Source organism: Oryctolagus cuniculus, chromosome 20, assembly GCF_964237555.1.
Source record: "Oryctolagus cuniculus chromosome 20, mOryCun1.1, whole genome shotgun sequence".
Classification (NCBI taxonomy): domain Eukaryota; kingdom Metazoa; phylum Chordata; class Mammalia; order Lagomorpha; family Leporidae; genus Oryctolagus; species Oryctolagus cuniculus.
In genome coordinates, this window is record NC_091451.1 from 8,508,802 (window position 1) to 8,533,772 (window position 24,971).

Here is a 24,971-nt window from a genome sequence, read left to right on the forward strand (position 1 = left end):
GAGGCCATGAAGAAGCTCCTGGCTTCAGATCGGTGCAGCGCCGGCCGTAGCGGCCATTAGTGGAGTGAAACAACAGAAGAGGACCTTTCTCTCTGTCTCTCCTTCTCACTGTCTGTAACTCTATCTCTCAAATCAAATCTTTAATTAAAAAAAAAAAGATAGCCACATCCCATATCATTTGTGCCTGGTTTCCAGTAACAGCTCTGCTCCCAACTCCAGCTTCCTGCTAATCCACACCCTGGGAGGTGGTGGGTGGATGGGGCCCTGCCATCCACATGGGAGACCTGGACTTAGTTCTAGGCTTCTGACTGCAGCCTGGCCAAGCCCCAGCTGTTGCAGGTACTCGGGGAATGAACCAGCAGATCTCTATTTCTCTTTCTTTTTCTTTCAAATAAATGAATTAATAAAAAATGTTTAAAAGGGGGAAAGAAAAAAATTATTAAAACACTGGAAGATACATAGATGGACAAGCCAGACTCTTCTATTGTGGCCAGATTCACCAAATACTTATAAATCTCAGAATCTTGGGGTCAGAGATGTTGTGGAGCAGGTTAAGCCACCGCCTGCAATGCTGGCATCGCACACCAACACCAGTCCAAGTCTCGGCTGCTCCACTTCCATTCTAGCTCGCTGCTAATGCACCTGAGAAGGCAGCAGAAGATGGCCCAAGTGCTTGGACACCCATGTGAGAGACCTGGATGAAGTTCCTGGCTCCAGGTTTCAGCTTGGTCCAGCCCTGGCCATGGCAGCCATTTGGGGAGTAAACCAGAAGATGGTAGATTGATCAATCTCTCTCAACACTCTCTCTCTCTCTCTCTCTCTCTCTCTCTCTCTCTCTCCCCTGCCTTTCAAATAAATAAATCTTTCTAAAAATAAAAAACTCAAAATCTTGAATACATTGTTATATGACAATCTCGAATGACCTTATAGAGCAGTTACCATTTCTAAGTAACTATCTCTTTAATCCCTGTGCAGAAGTAAACTGTGAGAGTGTTGTGATATATAAGGGGTCTTCAGAAAGTGCATGGACAATGTGTATTCTGAAAAAAAACTAGGCATGGGTTTCAACGTTTTGCACCAAAAGAAGCATTTTTAATTCTATTTTTTCTACAAACTTTTAAAAGTAGCCTCATATATGGGGAGGCAGGAAGGGAAAAGAATCATTAAGGGGAACCTGGCTTGCGGACCAAGGTGGAACCGAGACCTGGGGAGCAGGAACAGGTAGGAGCCACCACACAGACACTGGTCGGCCAAGCAAGGGTGGCCTGCGCTGCCGTTTCCTTCGCTCTAGCACAGCCGTAACTGCCTCAAAAGGAAATTTAAGGACAACCCCATTCCTCCCAGCAGTGGCATCCCACCTGGGCCTGCCACTCTGCATTCTCCTTTAATTAATTTACAGTGGGTCTCGAGCAGTGGTCATTTACTAAAGTTTCCCAGGACTGAGACCCAGTGTGGTTCAAGTGGGCTTAGTATTAAGAACCCTGAGTGCTAGCCGGCGCCGTGGCTCAATAGGCTAATCCTCCACCTTGCGGCGCCGGCACACCGGGTTCTAGTCCCGGTTGGGGCGCCGGATTCTGTCCCGGTTGCCCCTCTTCCAGGCCAGCTCTCTGCTATGGCCAGGGAGTGCAGTGGAGGATGGCCCAGGTGCTTGGGCCCTGCACCCCATGGGAGACCAGGAAAAGCACCTGGCTCCTGGCTCCTGCCAGGATCAGCGCGGTGCGCCGGCTGCAGCGGCGGCCATTGGAGGATGAACCAGCGGCAAAGGAAGACCTTTCTCTCTCTGTCTCTCTCTCTCACTGTCCACTCTGCCTGTCAAAAAAAAAAAAAAAAAAAAAAAAAAAAAGAAAAGAACCCTGAGTGCTGACCATGGTCTTTGTCAGAAACGTCTGAGAAGTTTTGGTTGTGTCCCTTTGTAAGGATCACTCTAACCCCATTGGCTCCCTGCTGCAGGAACACAGAGAAAAGAGAAGCCTGCATCCAATTCTTTATCACCCTTCTAATTTGGAATGATGACAACCCTTTCCCTGGCGATGCTTGCACTCTCCTCTCTCCCTGAATCGGGCTGAAGGATGGTCCCCTAAAGACAGTCTGTGTCCTAATCCCTGAAACCTGTACATGTTACCTGATTGAGAAAATTTGTCTTTGCAGAGGTAATTAGGATTTGAGACATATGATCTTCCTGGATTATCAGAGTGAGGCCTAAATCCGATGGCAAGTGACACACAGAGGACAGACACACACTGCCGAATAGGAGTGCAACAGCCACAAAGCAAACAAGGCCAAGGATGACTGACAGCCACCAGAAGCAGGATACAGGCATGAAACAGATTCTATCCCAATGCCTCAAGGACCGTGGCCTTGCCAACTCCTTGATTTCAGAACTGCAGAGTTGTACAAAAATAGATGGATAATGTTCTGAGATACCCAATTTATGGGGACTTGTTACATCAGCCACAGGAAGTCAACGCATCCACCAAGCCCTCCTTCCCACCCTGTGTCATCTTGGAAGCTCCTCCTTATTATACAGGCATGAAGCATGTGATGGAATTGAGACTTATCAGGAAGAAAAATACGGCAAGACCCTGGCCTCTGGACGGAGGGTCTTCCTTTTTTTTTTTTTTTTTTTTTTTTTTTTTTTTTTTTTTTTGACAGGCAGAGTTAGACAGTGAGAGAGAGAGACAGAGAGAAAGGTCTTCCTTCTGTTGGTTCACTCCCCAAATGGCTGCTGCAGCCAGTGCGCTGCACTGATCCGAAGCCAGGAGCCAGGTGCCTCCTCCTGGTCTCCCATGTGGGTGCAGGGCCCAAGCACTTGGGCCATCCTCCACTGCCTTCCCAGGCCACAGCAGAGAGCTGGACTGGAAGAGGAGCAACCAGGACAGAACCGGCGCCCCAACTGGGACTAGAACCCGGGGTGCCAGCGCCGCAGGTGGAGGATTAGCCAAGTGAGCCGCAGCAATGGCCGACTGAGGCCATTTCAAGACTGAGTCCCAGCTTTGCCATTTAATAGCATGGGGTGGGTAGGGGTGGGGAGTCATCTCTCTAAACCTCAGGGTTCTCATTTGCAAGCAGAGATAACAGCACTTAGTTAGAACTGTGTTGCCAGAAACCTGTACTTGAACATAACTGCAAACTAAATGTGGAGATGCACTAAGTATGTGACCACAGCAGCCGTGAGGGCCCAAGCAGGAGGAATCGCTAGAGCAGGCAGCTGTCCCCCATTGGGATAGAAGGTAACTGTTCAGCTTCAGGTAGGGAGATAGAGTGGGCTTGGGGAGAGATCGGTCAACCAGGCCTCTCCAGCAAGTGGTAGGAAGAAGTGACCTCATTCCAGGCTCCTGACCCCTGAGCACCGTCTGGCACCTCCTTGCCACTGAGCACCAACTTTGCTCAAATGTACCAAAGTCAGCCCTCGTTTCCTCTCCCTGTCCCTGTCATCTTCCTTTGGAGTCCCTCCTCCATGTCCCCACACTCAGTGTTGAGAAACGAAACTTAAATCTGCCCTCTTGAAGTAACTCAGATGACTCCATTTGGGATGAATAATCAGACTTTGGGATCTGCACTCCCCACACCCCATGTGCCTTTACACCACTCCCTCACTGTGGGATTTGTAACCGATTTCTTTTTTTAAAGATTTATTTATTTATTTGAAAGAGTTACACAGAGAGAGGAGAGGCAGAGAGAGAGATTGAGATTGAGATTGATTGAGAGAGAGAGAGAGAGAGGTCTTCCATCCACTGGTTCACTCCCAATTGGCTGCAACAGCCAGAGCTGCGCCAATCTGGAGCCAGGAGCCAGGAGCTTCCTCCAGGTCTCACACAAGGGTGCAGGGACCCAAGGACTTGGGCCATCCTCTACTGCTACCCCAGGCCATAGCAGAGAGCTGGATCAGAAGAGCAGCAGCCGGGACTAGAACCAGCGCCCATATGGGATGCCGGCGCTTCAGGCCAGGGCATTAACCTGCTGTGCCACAGCGCCCGGGCACTTTAATCAATTTCTTTAATCTCAAGGTTAGACAAAAGCTTCTTGCTTCCAAGTGGAATCTATCTGTTCTCCAAAGCAATTACTACCAATGAACAACCCGGCACTTTGCATAAAGAAACCAAAGAATGCATGTAAAGTACTTAGCAGGTCCATGGCAATAATAAATGCTAGAGAAACAATAGCTACCAATTATCACCTGCATCATTACCACCCAGATCATTAGGAGGACACCATCTCACTTCCTGTCTCCCTTCACCTAAATCCAGATAGAATGATTGGTGTCACTTATTCTCTGAACTCTGAAAAATACATTGCCTAAAGGAAGGCAAGGTATTTTTGCCAAATAAATGATTTTGTATAGTAGGTTCAGAAAATAAATTATCAGTCTTGCCTCCTTGATATTACCACATAAGCAAAAAGAATTATTTTATTGTCCAGAACCTCACATACATTAGGTGACAATGATTAATTAGGTTGCTGATACTCCGTCATCTGCAATCTACAAAAGCAGCAATTTTGCACGCTTCAATCTAGAAGTAGGATAATCTAGGTGATTTTTAATAATTTTGTTAGTCTTCTCCCATTCATAGACTGAACGCAGGAGGGGTTGCTATGGCAACCCAGAAACCACCACCCCCCCAAACAGGATCACAGAATGAGAATGGAGAGAAACCTAGTCCAGACTCATCAACTCACGACTGAGGGTGTAAGACACACAGAGGTGAAGTGAGCTTCCCAAAACACCACAGCCAATTAGTGGCACAACCCAGCTCTCATCGCCCGCCGCCGCCTTACTGCTTTCACATTTGTCAAAAGTCGTTAAGAACATTCCAACCTCACCGAGAAATCAGCGCTCTGAGGTTGATAATTAAGGCAAATATCAAAGGTTAGATAAAATCTGGGAAACAAGCATGTTTTTCAAAGACTTTTGATCAATGATTATTAAACCTTTACAAGGAGAAATGTCAAAATGAAGCTGTCTGCTTTCTCAGGCATTAGAATTTGAAGAGTTGCCTGAATAAACTGTGAAGCTCCCTTCATTGCACCCCATTCTGAGTTTGAGAGGTGTATTTTTCAGTGTTTCTTGAGCTAATAGCTTCTGGTTCCTGCTTTATTGTTATTGTTTCAACATAATTGTCAAACCTCAACTTATTTGCAAGTATAATTCACAATTATCTCTAAAATACTCCAATAGCATGTCAAACAAGACAAAAAGGAAGCATTTTAAATAGCTCTAACCTTAGTTTTTTGTACTCATCATAGTTTGCAAAGGAGAAAACAACACTGATTTTAATCTCCCAATTTAAGCAATGGATGCAACATACTAATGGGTGATGTCATTCCTGGAAGCCACGGCCATGACTTAGGAATGCTGTACAGCCCTGGTTAAAGTTCTAGGACTGTCACTGTAGGCACCATGCTGGCATCTTTGCAGAGCTAATTCATTTCATCTAGATCAACGCGGTGAGACCTGGATTAATAATTCTAACAGGAAAATGGAGAAGCTGAAGCTCAGAATGACTGCATAACTTGCCAAGGCCACAGCTTCAGAGGGAAGAAGTACAATCCCACAACCACCACCCCACAGCCAAGCAGAAGCCATTCACCCTACTCACCTAAGCCCCAGCTGGAACCCCAGTGGCTACACCATTCGTGAGCCTCAGTTTTGACATGACAAACTCTAAAGTATTCCACTCTATTTTCAGAGATGACTCGGAGGCCCCAGGCAGGGCTCAAAAACTCATCTCACTACAACAGCAGTGCCAAAGCAACGGTCAGCTCTGCAACATATACCCCTTTCTTGACCACGTCCTACAGCGACTGTAAAGTTTGTCCACACACACTTCGGTACTCTTCCTCTGGGCAAGGAGGACCTAATTCCCTTCCCTTGCCCAGGAGGCATATTCAATGAATGAACACAAAGTGGCAGAAGGGACAGTGTGTGGTTTCCCAGACTTGGCCAAAGAACTGTGGCTCCTCCTCATTCTGCCATGTATCTCTCACCCCAGGCGAAGATTTCAAGGAGAGCTGCGGAGGGTTTCCTGTGGACAAGGAGGGAGGCTTTTTGCTCTCCTGGAAGTGATGCTCCAGCCACAGTACCGCCTTCAGAAGACAGAGGCTCCAGCTGACCCCAGCTGTGGCCTCATGAGAGACCCTCATCCAGGACAACCACATCAAGCCACTCCCAGACTCCTGAACTTCAAAAACTGGGAGATGATAAATATTCATGGGCTTAAAACAATTTAGTTTTGGGATCATTTATTATGAAGCAATAGATACAATGCCCTTATTCCTAAATTATGACCTTTTTTCTAATAAGGCAAAATAAAAAAGCTGAATGAACTATAAAAGCTGCTGTATCAATAATCCAGATATTCTCCTTGGTCTAGAATACACCCAAGGGATAAGGCGATGGGAGGAGGTTCTTTCCAAGGCCGTGGGCCTGCTCACAACAGTGCCAGCAGGGTATGGGAGTGGAAGGGGAGGATCTGACCACTCTACAAGAGCAAAGCTGCCCTGTAAGACAAGAGTGATGCCTTTCAATGCCCTGCTGCCATGTCTCATGATCCTCCCTCTAGGATAGCATCCTGTATCCCAACATTCAACATTCCAGCAAATAGAAATAGAAAGTGCCCATAAAGGGCAGGCAGTCAATTATTGTAAGTGTGCTATTTTTTCCCTGCAAAACTGGGCTTCAAGGTGGGGAGGGGTCCAGAGACAAAAAATAAACCTCGAAAACAGCTGACAAGTAAAATGTCAACACTGCTCCAACACCAGGAGACTAAAACACATCAAGGCTCTTGTCAATCAAAATGCGTGTTTCTCTGCAAACGTGAGTCAGAGGGGAATGCAGCACAGACATTTTCAAGGCTGAAAAGACGGGAAATGGTCAGCTTTTTCCCGGTCTGCTCTTCAAGCTTTAAAACCAACGTTCCTTTCATACAGATAATGGACCCTTTAGTAATGTCCATTCATCATGTCCACCCCACCAGCTGCCACGCATCTCATGGATGACTTCGTAATGGGGCTCATCCTGGAAACGGTGACAGTCCTTCCCTGAACCACACCACAGCAACTGCCAAGCTCAGCAGAACTGGAAGTGCAATGCTCACCCAGCCCTGGGCGGACCCCACTCTTGTGTTCAGAGTTTTCTCTTCCACTTCGTTGCTCCAGGCATGGATGGCCTCCTCTCCTTTCAAACCCTCTTTCTTGTGGATGAAGAGGAAGAGGAGGGACAGAAGAGTTTTTATTACTCCAACAGCAGGTAAAAGCCCAACAGCTTCAGGAACGACTGACAAAAGAACACAAAAGAAAAATAAATGTCATCATGATTACAGTAACCCAACTTTCGGTTCTAGCAAATGATCAAAGCTTTCCGGAATCTTGTCTTAATTTTCTTAATTGGAAAATTTCTTTACAGTCTTGATTTTCAGGGCTGGCATGGTCACACAGGTCGAGACCCGGCTGCTTCACTTCCAATCTGGCTCCCCACTCACAACCTGTGAAAACAGTGGAAGATGGCCCAAGAACTTGGGCCCCTGCACCCATGTGGGAGACCCAGAAGAAGTTCCTGGCTCCTGACTTCAGATCAGCTCAGCTCAGGCTGTTGTAGCCATTTGGGGAGTGAATCAGCAGACAGAAGACCTCTCTCTCTCTCTCTCTCTCTCTCTCTCTGCCTCTGCCTCTCTGTAACTCTACCTTTCAACTAAATAAATAAATCTCTTTAAATAATAAATAAAATGAAATGAAATCTTAACAGTATAAATAGACAACATCCACCTCATACTACCATGCAGATAAATAGAGAAAGGAGGAATCAAACCAGTTCCAACACCATTAAAAGATAAAGAAATAAATCATACTGTCTCATTGAGTTTATCTGGCGGCAAGGCAATGGAAGAACAAAACAAAAATGGCACGCAAGATAACAGTTTCATAGTCTGAAAAATGATAGCAGTGCCTGCTATCAAAACCAACATATACCTTGGTTAAAAAAAAAAAAAAACATGCCCACGTCATACATGTGGTCACACTCACTAGTCGCAGCTATAGGTAATGGTTCAGCAGTCACAGTACCTGGGCTACAATCACACTCCACCACTCACTATCTGCATGGCCTTCAGCAAATGATTTACCCTTTCTGGACTTTCATTTCCTAAACTATAAAAGGAGAAAATGCATATGGCTACATCAAGGATTCAGTGCAGTAACACATGGAAGGTAATATGTGTGGCACGTGGCACACAGAATCCTCCAACAGGAGCAACCATCCTCCTCCTCATCACCACCTTTCCAAAGCTGTTACACTACCTAGGAATGGTCACATGTGGGAAGATACACTGCTCTGTGCTATCAAGCCCTGGATTCCCACTCTCTTCTGCTGCGTCTCATCCATCATTCCTGATCAGCCATAGTCATGTGCCACTTAACATGGAAAGTAATTTCTGAGAAACGCATCCTAAAACCCTTGGCAGTGGGTTCAAGTGTGGTCTGAAAAATCACATCCTCACCCCGGATCTCAGAAGGTGACATGACGTAAAGGTCTCCACAAATGTAAGAAGGGTAAGGGTCTTGAAGGGTCTTGAAATGCGATCATCCTCAACTAGGGTGGGCCCTAAATCCCACAGTGAGCGCCCTCACCCAATGGAAAAGGTGACGAGGCAGAGAGATGGAGGTCGATGAAGACAGGAGTAGAACTGGAAGTTACGAAGCCTCTGATTGTGGAGTTCCAAGGACTGCTGGCCATCACAAGCCCGGAGGACAGACTCCCCCCCAGAGCCTCCAGAGGAATGGTCTTGGCCACATCTGGAACTTCTGGCCTCCAAATCCATGAGAGAAGACGTTTCTGCTGTCTTTAAGCCACTGGGCCTATGGCAATTTGTTACAGTACCTAGGAAACTTGCACCCCTACAAATGGGTTCTCATCACCTGTAGGACACAAATCGGAATTTGGTAACTTGGCATACAAGGTCTTTCATGTCCTAGCTACTGATCACTCTCTACCACTCGTCACTCTCCAGCATCAAACTCTTTGTTTCTATTCCTTTCAGCTATTTCTGGTTCCCCACACAGAGTTCACCTCCAGATCTCTGAAAAGGCTATTTCAACTCCCAGGGACAACTGCCCACCTCTCGTCTGGCTAGCTCTGATACCGCACTTCCTCTGAAAGCCTTTCTTGTTCCTCTTGACAAGCCTGGGTGCTTCTATTGCGTGTTCCCACCCACCGAGCCCTTGACAGCTTCTTCAACAGTTTTCAAATACTGAATGTTATATTTTGTAAGAACAGGGACTATGCCTGAGCTATTCACTGCACTCTCAGCACATGGCACAGGGTAGGTACTCAATAACTAGCTGTTGAGATATTGCCTAAATATATGTTGAAAATCCCTCTGTGTCCCAACACATTGATAGATGCACCTGCCAATGACAATCCGCGGAACATGCTTATTTTGGTACAAAAAAAAAATATTGAAATCCATGCACAGTTCTTTCATAATGCACATTTTCCATGAACAATTTGAAAATCCTGCAAAAGCTTCTGTACAAAAATATAATTTTAATTTCATTTCCTGTGAATATTTTGAAGCACCCTCGTGTAAAATTGCCTGTAACAACTTTATTAGGTTTATAATATTTATTAGATATAAAGTTTTGGTTAATTTTAAAGTGGTTAAGAAAAATAATGTATGTAGATAGCAGGATATTTTGAAAATATTAGAAAATATTTTTAAATGACCATGTTGACTCTCACCACCTGTCACTGATAATATTTTGTCTTCTTTACAATGGTTTTTATTTTTATCATGCTTGAGATAATATTTTATATATAAGCTGATATAATTCATTTACTTAAAAAAAAACCCTTACACAATTTGAAGATAATATGAAGAAGTTATTCAATATAATCTCCAAAGGTACAAGAAAAAATATGAGACATGGACCTTTGTTGTTGAAAACAATTATTTCCTTTTAGAAAAGCGATGATTTATTATTAATTATTTTTGTAGCAGCAACATAGCTATGAATGGGCACAAAATTCTTAAGGAGTTCACAATATTTTCAAAACTGCCTATCCAGTGCCCCACTGTCCTGGAGCCTTCACTGCTTCATAAAATGAGAACAGAGTGGGAAGTCTGAAGAAGTTCATGAGGGAGCGTTGGCCATAAGCTATGTTTAACTTCAGTTATCTTATATAGTTTTTTAAAAAGATTTTATTTATTTATTTGAGAAGTAGAGTTACAGACAGTGAGAGAGAGACAGAGAGAAAGGTCTTCCTTCCATTGGTTCACTTCCCAAATGGTTGCTACGGCCGGCGCGCTGCGCCAATCCAAAGCCAGGAGCCAGGTGCTTCCTCCTGGTCTCCCACATGGGTGTAAGGGCCCAAGGACTTGGGCCATCCTCTACTGCTTTCCCGGGCCATAGCAGAGAGCTGGATTGGAAGAAGAGCAGCCGGGACTAGAACCGGCACCCATATGGGATGCCAGCACCGCAGGCGGAGGATTAACCTACTATGCCTTGGTGCCGGCCCCAGCTTATATAGTTTTTAAATGAGTAGAGTACAAGGGGACTTCAAAAACTGGGAGTAGTGGAATTAAAAGATCGGTTTATTCTGGTGCAATAAAAATGAAATCCATTCATATGAGGTCCTTTAAAGGTTCATAGAAATGTGATTATGAAAAAATACATGCATGGAGTTCAATTATTTTGCATCAAAATAAACTTACCTTTTAACTCCACTTTCTCCTGAACTTTTTGAAGTACCCTGTTATAGAAACGTCTCAGAAGGTAACAGCAACCTCAGTCTTAGAGGAATTGCTTAACCAAGGTTGCACACAAATTTTTCTGTTGAGAAATGTTTAAAATTCCAAAGATAACTATGCGATTCTGTTCCTACAAATGTATTCAAAACAACTGAAAATATATGCCCACACAAAAACATGTGCATAAATGTTCGTAACAGTATTATTCATTATAGCAAAATATGAAATAGCCCAAATGCCCATCAAGTGAAAAAAATGAATAAACAAAATGTAATATATCCATACAATGGAATATTATTCAGCCATAAAAATGGGAAGGGGTGACATCAGCTAGATGGCATAATAGGATGTTCCCAGTCCTTACTCCCTCTAACAGAATTTGGCAACTATCCATGGGAACCTTGGGACTAAGGTAGAAGACTGTGACATGTTGGTGGAAATCAAGAACAAAAAGCTACTTTCACAAGGCAGGCCCATGTCCAGAAGCAATCCTGCCTCTGCAGACCCCAGTTTCAGACCCACATGCAGCTCCATACCCAAGTGAACTTGACTTCAATGCTATTTGTCCATGATTATAACAGAAGATCCAACTGTCTAGGATCCCAACAGGAGCCACACCACCTATACCTTCAGAAACGAGCTTGCTAACTATAGACCCAACTGTAGAAATGGAAGCAGCACCACTGCCCAGCTCCAGCCCTACTGGACTGTCTACAGTCCCAGAGAAAATTCTGTTAGTCCTGGGACTAGGCAGGAGAAGGTCTTTATCTGCCAAAATCTATCTGTAAAGAACCGGAAGTAGTGACTTTTCTCTGAAATGCAGGCACACATGCAAGAATCCAAGGACTACTAAAAAAAGAAAATCAAACGTGAAACTGTCAAAGGAAACTGAAAAATCATCAAAAACTTCTAAAGAAATAGAAATCCATGAACTGCTTGACAAAGAATTCAAACAATCATTTTAAAGAAGCTCACTGAGCCATAGGAAAATGTAGACAACAAAAAACAACACACAATACAATACACAACAAAGGAAGAAACGGAATAAAGAAATAGAAACCATAAAGAAGAACCAAGAAGAAATCCTTGATTATGACTAAACTGAGTGCGAAAGAAAGCCTAACTATAAGTTGTACAGAAAAGATTCTATCTTAGAAGACACAATGTAGGAAGAAAGTGATAGATGTACATAAAGATATTCCAAGCAACTGAAAACCAACAGTGCAAAGGTGTTATATTCATATCAGACAAAATAGACCAAGTCAAAACTAATAAGGGTATTACATAATGACAAAAGGGTCAGTTCAACAGGAATATAGAACAATTATAAATATATGTGTACTCAACATCAAAGCATCTAAAACATAAAGCAAATGTTGACAGAGCTGAAGTGGGAAGTGGGCAGCAGATCATTAATAATAGAAGACTTCAACGCCCACCCCCCTCTATATAGTGGATTATTCATCCAGACAGAAAATCAATAAGGAAGTAGCAGAACTGAACAACACTAAAGGCCAAATGGACCTAAAAGATACATACAGAACATTCCACTCAACAGCAGCAGAACACTTGTTCTTTTCAAGTGCACATTGAAAATTCTCCAGGACAGACAACATGTGAAGCCACAAAGCCAGCCTTAAAAAATCTGAGAAGACTAAAATCATTATAAATATCTTACTGGTCACAGTGGAATAAAACTGGAAGTTGGTCAATAAAAAACAGGAAAATTCACAAGTACATTGCAATTAAATAACACATTCGTAAACAACTACTGGGCTAAAGAATAAATCAAAAAGAAAATTAGAAGATATTTTGAGATTAAAAACACAACATGCCAAAATTTATAGAATGTAGGAAAAGCAGTATTAAGAGAAGACTTTTTACATTTTATTTCAGAGTAATTTTAAATTTACAAAGAAAAAAATGTGAGGTAGTAATACAACAATTTCACATATACCCTTCACTCCATTTCTCCTATTAATATCTTACATCAGTAGGTTTGTCACAACTAAGGAACCAAATCCAGTTTTCCTAATGTTTTGTTCAAACTCCTTTTATCATTCCCACTCCTCTCAGTCTCTGGTAATCAACATTCTGTGTTCATGTTGAACTTTTTTAAATTTTTGCTTCCACATAAAGGAAGGACATATGCCATGTGTCTTCCTGTGTCTGGGTTGTTTCACTCAACATGATGTCCTCCAGCTCCATCCATCGTGATGGAAGTGACAGGGTTTTACTCTTCTTTTATAGCTTAATAGTATCCCGCTGGGAACACATACCATTTTTCTTTACTCATTCATATGATGACGGACACCTCAGTTGAGTCCATATTTTGGCAATTGTGAATGCTGTCATAAACGTGATGGTTCAGGTAGCTCTTTGATACAATGATTTAACATCTTTTGGATATATATCCAGTAGTGGGATTTTTGGATCTTATGGCAGTTCCATTTCTAGTTTAAGACATTCCCATACTGTTTTCCATGGTGGCTACACTAATTTACATTCCCATGAACAGTATATAAGGGTTCCCATTTCCCCACATCCTCCCCTACATTTGTTACTTTCTTTTTGATAATAGCCATTCTGACTGGAGTGCAGTGAGGTATCTCATTGTGGTTAGACTTGCGTTTCTATGATGGCTAATATATTGAGCATTTTTTCATATAATTGTTGGCTACTTGTGTTTTTTTGTTCTTTTAAGAACTGCCTATCTATGTCCTTTTGCCCATTTCTTAAATGGATTGGTTCAAAGACTTGATAGCAATAAATGCCTACATTAAAAATGCAGAGTAAAAGGTAGGCATTCAACTTAGCAGCTAAGGCACCAGTTAAGATGCTCACATCCCATATTATAATGTCTGGATTCAATGCAGGACTCCAGCTCCCAACTTCAACCTCCTGCCCCTGCAGCCTCTGAGCCCCTGGGATGGCTCAAGTAGTTGGGCTCCTGTACCCATATGGGAGACTTGTATTGAGTTCCAAGGTCCTGGCTCTGGCCCCTGCCTAGCAGTCACTGCGAACATTTGGGGAATAAACTAGTAGACAGGATCTTCTGTGTTTGTGTTTATCTCTCTCCCTCTCCCTCCCTCTCTCCCTCTCTCTCTCTTTCTTCCCCTCCCTCTCTCCTTCCCCTCCCTTTCTCTCACTGCTTTCTTCCTTACATCCCTCCCTACCTCTATTCCTCTCAAATAAATATTTTTATAAAGAATGATCTTAAATAGAGACTAACTTTAGATTTCCCTAAACAGAAACAGAACAAATGAAAAAAATTAGTAGGAAGAAGAAAATAATAAAACTTAAAGGAGATATAGAGAACAGAAAGAATTTTTAAGTGGCAAAACTGCTAGTTTTTCTGAAAAAATAAACAAACCCTTAAGTAGACTAAAAAATAAAAGGAGAATATTCAAAGAAATAAAATCAGAAATGTAAAAGATGTTACAACTGAGCCCATAAATAAAAAATATCATAAGGAACTGTTATGAACAATTATACATCAACACATTGAGCAACCTAGAAGAAATAGATAAGTCTTTAGAAACATATAACCAAGAGAAACAGACAATAACAAATTAGGTTACTGAAGCAGTAATCAAAAACAGCCAATAAAGAAAAGTCCAGAACAAGATGGTATCATGAGTAAATGTTAGCATTTAAGGAATTAATAACAATCCTTCTTTAATTCCTACAAAAATTCACTTTATAGACTGGTTTCACTTAAAATAAAACCAAACAAAGATAACACAAGAAATGAAAATCATAGAGATTTTCCCTGATGAACATAGATCCAAAACAATATCAACAGAATACCAGCAAATGAAATTGAACAGCATATTAATTTATTTAAGATTTATTTTATTTATTTGACAGGCATAAAGAGGGAGAAGGAAGGGAGAGCGAGAAGGAGATCTGTTTGCTGGTTCTCTCTCCAAATGGCCACAATGCCGGGGCTGGGCCAGGCCAAAGCCAGGAGCCTGGGACTCCATCCAGGTCTCCCATGTGAGTGACAGGGGCCCAAGTACTTGTGTCATCTGCTGGTGCTTGGGATCCCAGCCCATTAGCAGGGAGCTGGATGAGAAATAGACTCAAACCAGCACCAATATGGGATGCCAGTGTTGCAGGCAGCAGCTTAACCCACTGTGCCATAACACCACCCCAAACAGCATGCTAAGAGTGTCATATCCCATGGCCAAGTAGGCGTTCTCCCTGTTATGCAAGGATGGTTCAATATACAGAAATCAATGAGACACCTCACAAAACAGAATGAAGGTCAAAAATCACATGAGCACCCTAATAGATGCAGAAAAAGCACTTGACAAAATTTAACTTCATTTCATAGTGAAAATTCTCAATAAATTAGGTTTAGAAAGAGCATACCTCAGTATAACAAAGGACACAGAAAAAGCCCAGGGCTAACATCATTGCAACAATGAAAAGCTGAAGTTTTTCTAAGATCAGGAACAAGGACAGAATGCCCCCTCTTGTCTCCTTCAAAAGTATTCTCCAACAAGGGACTGGAAATCCAGTAAGAGCAATTAAGCAAGGGAGGAAAAAAAGAGTTAATGCCTTCCCTGTCTACAGATGACATGATCTTATGTAGAAAAATCCTAAATATTATTTAAAAAAAACTAGAAAACTAAAAAGTATATTCATAAAGCTACAAGACATAAACTCAACATACAAAAATCAGTTGTGCATTTATATACTAACAATGCCACATTTCAAAGTGTAATTGAGAAAGCAACAAACAACAGTACCACAAAGAATAAAATACTTAGGAATAAGCTTAAGAATGTGAAAGAATTATACACTGAACACTACAAACCAGAAATTTTAAACAATGAAAGGACATAATCAAAGATTTAAAAATTAATATTGCTCAAATGTCGTACTTCCAAAGCAATCTATAGATTCAATGCAACCCCTATCAAAATCCCTGACATTTCTTATAGAAATAAATAAAACGATCCTAAAACCATTTGCAAGGGTGAATAGGAAAAAACAACCTTGAACAAGCAAAGTAAAGCAGTAGGTATCACACCCTTTGATGTTCACTGTTGCAAACTACAGCAATCAAACCAATATGCACTGGCGTAACATAGAACATGTAGGTAAATGAAACAAAATAGAGATTCCAGAAATAAACCCACACACATATGATCAAATGATCTTTGACATGGGTGTCAAATATGTACAATGGAAATGTCTCTTCCACAAATGGTACTAGGAAATTGTACATCCACACGCAAAAGAATGAAATTGGACCCTTATCTCACATATACAAACATCAACTCAAAATCAATTAAAAACTTAAACACAAAACCTGAAATAATAACATCCTTAGAAGAAAATATCATGGAAAACTTCTAGATATTGGATTGTGAAAATAAGTTCTTGGATACGTACCAAAAGCAGAGGCAACAAAAGCAAAAATAGACCAACAGGATTATATCAAAGCTAATGAAAAGTTAAATAATTTCTGCACAGAAAAGGAAGCAATTAACAAAACAAAAGGATAATCTATGGTAAGGAAGAAAATATTTGCAGACCATATATCTGGTAAGGGATTTATATTTAAAATACATAAGAAATTGCTGCAGCTATAGGTGATGGGGGACAGGGGAGGGAGACCAAAGTAACTCAATCAAAAATGAGTAAAGGCCCTAAAAAGACATTTCTCCAAAGCTCACATACAAATGGCCAATAATTATATGAAAAGATTTTCAACATTAATCATCAGGGAAATGCAAATCAAAACCACAATGAAACCCCACACACCTAATAAGATGGCTATTAACAAAAATAACAAAGGACAAGAGTTGAAGAAGATGTGGAGAATGTTAGTGTGCATGTAAATCGGTAGAGCCACCATGAAAATCAATATAGAGTTTCTTCCAAAGTCTAAAAGTAGAATTACCATTTGACCCAGCAAACCAACTTGTAGATGTACATCCAAAGGAATTTAAATCCGGATTTTGATTTCACTCCCACATTTACTGCAGCAGTATTCACTGGCGCCAAGATATGGAATCAACATGAGTGTTCATCAATGGATGACTGGATAAAGAAAACGTGGTATAAACAGTCAGTAGAATATTAGTCATTCTTTAAAAAAAAAGAAAGGAAATCCTGTCATTGTGACAACATGGGTGGACTCAGAGGACACTAGGCTGAATGATAGAAGGCAAAAAAGAAAAAGGACAATACTGCACAATCTCACATACACGTGGACTTCACAACAAACAGGTAGACAGAAAACAGAATGGTGGTTGCGGGGGTAGGGAGGTGGGAGACGGGAAGCTGCTATTCAACGAGTAGTAAGTTGGAGTTATGCAAAAGAAGTAACATCTGGAGCTCTTCTTCACAACAGAGGATATACTGCAAATTTAAGGATTTACTACGAGGGGAGATCTTATATTAAAGACGTTTGAATACACACACACCAAAACAGAAAAAGAAAAATCACAAAAAGGATGGGATGAAACTTTCAGAGGTAAGACATAAGTGTGTGATATTTTACTATAACGATGGCTTGATCTTTCCACAGGCGTATACTTATCTCCAGATCCAGAAAGTTGTATACACTAAACATCTACTGCTTCTGCATGTCAATCATACTTCAATAAAGGGGTAAAAAACATTCCTCACTATAATAATGAGAAAAAAAATGTTCACACATTCTACAACATGAAAAATTATTAATAAAAGTGTATTAATTTTACAGTATAATTTTATATCCCCAAAATAGTTTAAATTCCTGCGGCCAGCATTCTGGTACAGCAGGCTAAGCTTCCGCCTGTGATGCTACATGCCATCTTGGAGCATAGGTTCGAGCCCCAACTACTCCGCTTCCAATTCAGCTATCTACTAGCACATCTGGGAAAGCAGCAAAAGGTGGCCCAAGCGTTTGGGCCCCTGATACCCACATGGAGACTTGGATGAAGCTCCTAGCTCCTGGTTTCAGCCTGGCAGACCCAGCTGTTGTGGCCATTTAGGGAGAAAACTAGCAGATTAAAGGTTCTCTCTCTCTCTCTCTCTCTCTCTCTCTCCCTCCCTCCCTCCCTTCCCTGCCCTACTCCAGCCCCATAACTATGTTTTTCAAATAAACAAATAAATCTTTTTAAAACTTGGCTTAGGAGCTGGCATTGAGGCATAGCAGGTAAAGCCACCACCTGTGACAAGGGTATCCCATACGGGTGCTGGTTTGAGTCCCAGCTGTTCCATCTCTGATCCAGCTCCCTGCTAATGCACCTAGGAAAGCAGTGGAAGATGGCCCAAGTGCCTGGGCCCCTGAACCCACATGGGAGACCCACATGGAATTTTTTAGTTCCTGATTTCAGCCTGACCCAGCCCCAGCCGTGGTGGCAATTTGGTGAGTGAACCAGCATATGGAAGTTTGCTCTCTCTCACTCTCTCTCTTCTTCCCTCTCTCTCTCTGTAACTCTGCCTTTCAAATAAATCTTTCTCCAAAAAAATTTAAAAAAATAGTTTAAATTTCAAATCCATTATTTAAATAAAAATTGGAAATATAGGAAAAATCGCAATAGCTTTCTTAGATAGCAATTGAAAGTGATTTTCTTCATGTTTGAACGCTGTGTAATTCTGTTATCCAACACTTTGAACTTAAAACAGGATTTAAGTATTATAGGACACGAGCATTGTAGTCAGCACAGTGTTGCCATCACTGTGTAACACTGAACACAGGAAACAAGCAGCTCCACTAGTATCAGCCAGGCTTGACGCTACACGTGAGTCTACACAAAATCAGAGACTTTGACAGGAATATTTTATGGGCATTTTGCATCCCATATAATCAAGCGGTATGAGGAAGAACAAGTATTACATATATCATCTGCTATAGATGACAAGGACACATATGTCAAGAAACTTGAGTGCCATCTGCAGAGTAACTCATCTAATTATTCCAGTAATTACTAAATTGGAAATCAGATGGCTGTGAAGTTCGGTCACATAGTTCAAATGGAAAACTTCCTGAACAGTCAACTGTAGCTCTGGTGTGCCACGGCACAGCTCCATCTGTTGGTTTGCAAGCCGTGGCTCAAGATGGCAGCTCGTATAATCAGTGGAGAAGTTCTGCATATCACGTAGTCACTGGTCGTTGGTACATTCTATCCCACAGTTGTTGATCAGGGGAAAGGAAGGAAAAGGCCCACTGATTACAGCCATCTGACTCACAACAGAAGCTAGAAGTAAGATGAGAGGAAGCTGAAAAATTTTATCTAGCAGAATGATAAAGGGGGCAAACCAGAGTTAATAGAACAGCGACAAGAGAAATAACAAAAGACAAAAGTTAGAATTTCTCGGAAACTTTCCTGGCGCCGTTCTGGGAAGTGTGAGGAACCTCATTAAAAATATCAGGCAAGAGTTTGTGAACTCAAGAGCCTTCCATAGCCTTGTGAGCTCATGACAAGAGCCTCGGGTGATCACTGATGTCATAAATAAGAGTGCCAATTGTTAAATCAACAACAGGAGTCACTGTGCACCTGCTCCCCATGTAGGACCTCTGTCCTTAATGTGTTGTACTGTGAGAATTAACAGTAAAACTAATCTTCAAACAGTACTTTATACTTTGTGTGTCTGTGTGGGTGCAAACTGTTGAAATCTTTACTCAGTATAGAGTTGATCTTCTGTATATAAAGATAATTAAAAATGAATCTTAATGAAGAATGGAACTGGAGAGGGAGTAGGAGGTAGGATGGTTTGTGGGTGGGAAAGTGGGTATGGGGAGAAGAATCACTACAATCCAAAAGTTGTACTTTTGAAATTTATATTTATTAGGGGCTGGCGCTGTGGTGTAGCAGGTAAAAGCCACCGCCTGCAGTGCCAACATCCCATATGAGTGCCAGTTCAAGTCCTGGCTACTCCACTTCTGATCCAGCTCTCTATTTATTAAATAAAAGTTTCCTATTAAATAAATAAATAAATAAATATCAGGCAAACCTATCCCTTCGCTCCTTTAAGTGCCCCTCCCAGGTTCGAGTAGCCATTGACCTGGAAGTCCTCTCCTCGGTGACACAACCTGCTTCACTCATCCCTTTAAAAAGCAGCACAACTTTGAGACGGTTTCTTAGATGCTTTCAAACATGGACATGCCGCTTAAGTCCTTTACTGGAACCTACGCTGCGTTCACTTTAGGATTCCAGGATTACCAAATACATCTACATCCTGCACCAGGGATCTGTCTGCCTAAGCCTCCCAGGAAAATGCAGTGAACAAGGTCGCTGTAGAGATGACCTAGGTATCTGCCACCCAGGCTGACCGAGGGCCAGACTCTCTGGTCCCAGGTCAAGGGCATGATGACAAAAGCTACAGCATCACATAGCCACAGCTTTTTCAAAACAAGAAGATGTTTTCAAAAGCAATTTCAGCAAGAGCCAAGACCCAGAAACCAGCAGGACAATGAAGACGGCAGAGGACCCCCGCATCAGTGTTAACATCAACAATACGGTGCTCAACACGGGCAAGCCTGAGAAAGAAAGGGAGCCAAAGACTCGGTTTGAAAGACATGGATCTCCCGGCATCAGATGAGGGTTGACGTCTTCACAGGGAAGACAAAACGCAGAATTTGTGAACCATTGCTCTCCCTTTACACCACCTAGAGTTCAGGTTCACAGGCCACAATTCTGGCAGTTGTTGAAGCCACTGTGTGCAACACCGGCACCCCAACAGGGCACCAGTTTGTCTCAGCTGCTCCACTTCCAATCCAGCACCCTGCTATTGTGCCTGGGAAAGAAGGAGAGATGGCCCAAGTCCTTGGACCCCTGCACACACACAGGAGACCTGGATGGAGCTTCAGGCTCCTGGCTTCAGTTTGGCCCAGCCCCAGCCTTTGTAGCCATTTGGGAAGTGAACCAGTGGATGGAAGACTCTCTCTCTGTCTCTCCTTCTCTCTGTGTAACTCTGCCTTTCAAATAAATGAATCTTTAAAAAAATAATTTATGCTTATATTTTCTTTGCAATCAACAGAGAGACCAGAAGATCTTAATGAAAAACTTAAGAGCTGAATTCCATATACAGTTAACTCAGTATGCAAAATCAAAGTAACTGAACAACTAGACTCATGTATGTATCAGCTGCCCGTACAGTCAAGTACAAAATTAAATAAGCCACATACAGAGCAAGTTACACCAGGAGCTTTAGCTTCCCTTCTTTCCTAAATAATACTTCTAGAACTAAAAAAAAAAAAAAGGAAAAAAGAGTAAAGTCTTTGGTACTTAACAGTATATTATTTTACCAATGCCCTAAATTTAGGGCTACTTAGGCATTATAACCTCAGTACCCTTTAAAATAGTCATTTTTCTAAAAATGTCTAGAACTGTGAAATATAAAAATTATATAAAATGTGAAATATAAAAATCATACATATTTCAAGTAAGAAAAATGGGTAGTTTCCACTTAAATTTTCTTCCCAGTAATAACTAACAGGGATATGTTAACTACACGTTCAAACATATTCTTCCGAAGGAAAAAAATAGATTTTTCAAAAAATAGAAAAAAGTGATTTAATGAAACCTAAGTGAGATTTTAACATGTTCCAAAATAAAACATAGCAACATATGGAGTCACTAGCAACCAATCGTTTCTCAGAACTCTTGGGAACACAGCATTCGGGGCATGCATGGGGTGCTATCTTTAATACAGCAATATATGTGTGCTGAAATGTGTCCATCTTCCGAAAATTAAGGAACTTAAACTATCTGCTTTACTTGCTTAAAATGTGAGTTCTCACAACACACACACACACACACACACACACACGCACTTCTAGAAATCAAGAATTAGCAGCAAGCCTGCTCTCCATTCCCTTAATACTCACAGGATGGCTCAGAAGTCACATTTAATGATGATTTTGGCTTCAAGGCACCACCAGGTCCCTGGAGGGAATCTTCCAGACCTTCCCCACTTGAGCTTCCCTGTAAGCTCTAGTTCTTCCTTGTTCTCCCCAGACCTCTCCATTTTCCTACATCTTCCCAGATGGGGCCACCGTCAACAGTGCTGGATTGTTTATATTTGCTGAATTTAATTGAACAATTTATGGCCCTTGCCATATTTATGTCTTTTGCCAAAGAACACGAATCAGTTAGCATGAATGTTATTCATGATGACTTTTATGCTACTGAATTTCATGGAATTATATGATACAATTAGGAACAAACGTCCCAGCAAGGATGTGGGTTAAGCTGCCACTTGTGACACCCACATCCCACATCAGAGCACACGTTCAAGTCCCAGCTGCTCCACTTCCCAATCCAGCTCCCTGCTAATGCACCTGGGGAGGCAGCAGAAGATGGCCCAAGTGCTTGAGCCCCTGCATCCACATGGCAGACCCAGATGGTGTTCCTGCTCCTGACTTCAGCCTGGCCCAGCCCCAGCTGTCTGCAGTTTCCTGATATATTGATGTCTGGGCAGAGTCCTGCTTGGGCCACGCGGTAACTGTCTGTAAAGGTAACACAGTCCTGAGTTTGCATCTGACCCTGGTTTCTGCTAATGCACACCCTGCAAGGTGACGGTGGCCACTCAAGTAGCTGTGTCCTTGTCCTCCAGGAATTCACAGCTTCCAGGAAGCACTAACATTCCAGTGACTATTAGATAATTAGCCCGTCTGGGGGGGAACCAGCATATGGAAGTGCTGGCTCACTCTTACTCTCCTTTTCAAACAAATAAACCTTTTAAAAATAAAATAACAAAGAAGAAACATCAGAGAACATTCACTCATATGATTTTGGTGGAATGGTTGTTGAAAATACAAGCAATTTAACTTTAAAGTAAAAGAAATACTTTTACAGATGAGAGAGGCTGAAAGAAAAGTCTACTTCAGGCTGATAAAATATCTTAGAAAAAGAGATGTCTAACTTTCTTTAACTCTCCAAAACAAACACATTTGGAGAACATTTGGAGTGAAATATAATTTTGATTTGTTTATAACTTCTTTATTTTCGACTCACAGTAGGCTGCCCACACAGTGAGACTGAAACTTGAACAAAATCATTTTTCACTAATCCAACACCCTTAAAAACAAACCATTTCTTGCAATCTAAGACGATTAAATATGTGTTAAAGAGGATTACAAAATTTCAAGTTTTAACTTTTGACTCCCCCCGCCCCAAAAAATAGTCGTAGGTAGAGCTGTGTACCCAAGCAACATATAGGATATCTAGAAATCAGCAGAAATTTTAAAGACCATTTAAATCCCAAACTTCATGGCCACATATTCTCTTGTAGAAGTTATCTGTCCACATAGATACAAGTTCAACCTGTTACTAAGAAACTGTTTGTTGGGAACATGCAAATCCCACTGATATTTCATCCAAAGGCAAAAATACATATCCCTGGGTGGGCACTGGATGCAGCAGTTAAAACCTTGCTTGAGATGCCCAAATCCTGTATCAGAATGCTTCAGTTCCAGTCCAGCTCCCAGTCTGAGTCCAGTCTCTTGCTATCGAGCACCCTGAGAGGTAACAGATGATGGCTCTAGTACTGGGGTCCCTGCCACCCACATGGAAAACCTGGATTGATTCCCAGCCCCCAACTTCAGCCTGGCCCTGCTGCTGCAGGCAATTGAGAAATGACAAAGCAGGTGGAAGATGTGTGTGTGTGTGTGTGTGTGTGTGTGTCTGCCTTTCAAATGAATAAATACTTTTTAAATGTATGGCCTTTACAACAAAATCAATGATCAGTGTTAATACTCCTTTCCAAAGCCCAAACCACATGACAACCACTTAGGAAACAGTAAATGAACAAAATGAAATAAGCATCTTTCACCTATTCTAGGTCCTTACTAGAAGCGTATTCCTAAGAGGGAGCTTTTCTAGAGTTAATTTCTGAATAAAGCCCTCTTCCAAAACTAATGAGATTCTAATCGATTCTCAGATTTCAAGTATTTACTGGTTCGCTTTAATTACCAAAAGAAAAAAAAGACACCATAAATTGTCTGTTTTTACTGTCTGTGCTAATTTCATTTCATTATATCCTTGCAGTAAGCTATTATTTTCCCACTGGTTCCCATGGCATTTTTCATTATCAGCTGCTAATTGTCTAGCATTCACAGAGGATGGTGAATCAAGTGGGTGCAGTGTGGGCTACAGTTCCAGGGGAGGCTGAACAGCAGTAGGATTCTGCATTGTTATTATTGTGACACACTGGAAAATGTCCACCCACTGGCGTGCCCGCATCAGTCTGCTACACATCGCCTCTACCAGAGGGCCTGGGCACTGAAGCATGGGACGCCGTCTGCACTAGGCATGCCACTTGGTGATTATCATCGCACATCAAGGGAAGATGACACGGGGTTGAAAGCCTGAGGTCTGGCTCCATATGGCAGCCGTGAGTGTTGACCTCAAAACGCAACGATGATGGGTCCATCTCAAAGTCTTCCTTTATCCCCAGCCCTGGGCACAAGTACCTGACTCAGCCCAATCACTGCCTCAAACTTCTCCCACTCTTCCAGAATCAAGGCCGATTCAGAGCTTTAAACAATTTGCAAATGATGGAAAGAGGCTGCGGACTTTTAAATAGACTTACTGAGGTATCCCATGCCTTGAAATTATTCCCAGTGGGGATTTGGATATCCGGGGCTAATTACATTTGACCTTATAAATTTAGAAAATGTCAAACAAAAGCTACTAGGACAGCTGGAACAACACGCAACGTTTTACACATTTAGGTCAAGAGGGAGTTGTGACAGCCTCTTCATTGACAGAGCAAACAAGGCCTAGAAAAGCCAGACTTCCAGGCACTGAATGTGGTGCTTTTATTCGCAAGCCTTGCAAGGCACCACGTTGCAAAGTCTGGAGAGGCAAATTCTGATCCCATAGCCCACTCTGAGCAGGCTGCTGTTTTACAGAAAACTGTGCTCCCTTGAGGAGCATCGTCTCAGGGGGCAGAGCTATCCTCACCAGACCAGAGGCACAGGAAGCTATGCTCCCTTCCTGGGTTAACCTAGAACTGTGAAGATGCAGGATGGCTTCCAGCTGAGCCTCACATGCTACTGTGTCCCTCTGAGACCAACACAGCCCCAGTTCTATTCCAGGGCTTTGCAGTTTAAGAAGGTGATATTCAAAGTTCACCCAGAGACGCTCAGTCTCTCACGGACTGGTTCATGCTCATTAAACTCATCCGGGACTGAAAGGCAGAGAGGCATAACAGATATATGAGCAGTCCTTGGCTCTGGGTTAGGAGGTTCTGATCCAGGACCATATTATCCAGCTC

The 24,971-nt window shown here is 42.1% G+C and overlaps 1 protein-coding gene across 3 annotated transcripts in view; it reads right to left on the reverse strand.

Moving 5' to 3' along the window:
• SYT16 (synaptotagmin 16) overlaps window positions 1-24,971 on the reverse strand; it is a 330,451-nt gene that overhangs the window by 151,878 nt on the left and 153,602 nt on the right. For all 3 annotated transcript variants that reach the window (XM_002719549.5, XM_070065064.1, XM_070065065.1), the window contains one exon: window positions 7,095-7,273. The gene's annotated coding sequence lies outside the window, so the exon portion shown is untranslated. The remainder of the gene's footprint in view (window positions 1-7,094; window positions 7,274-24,971) is intronic.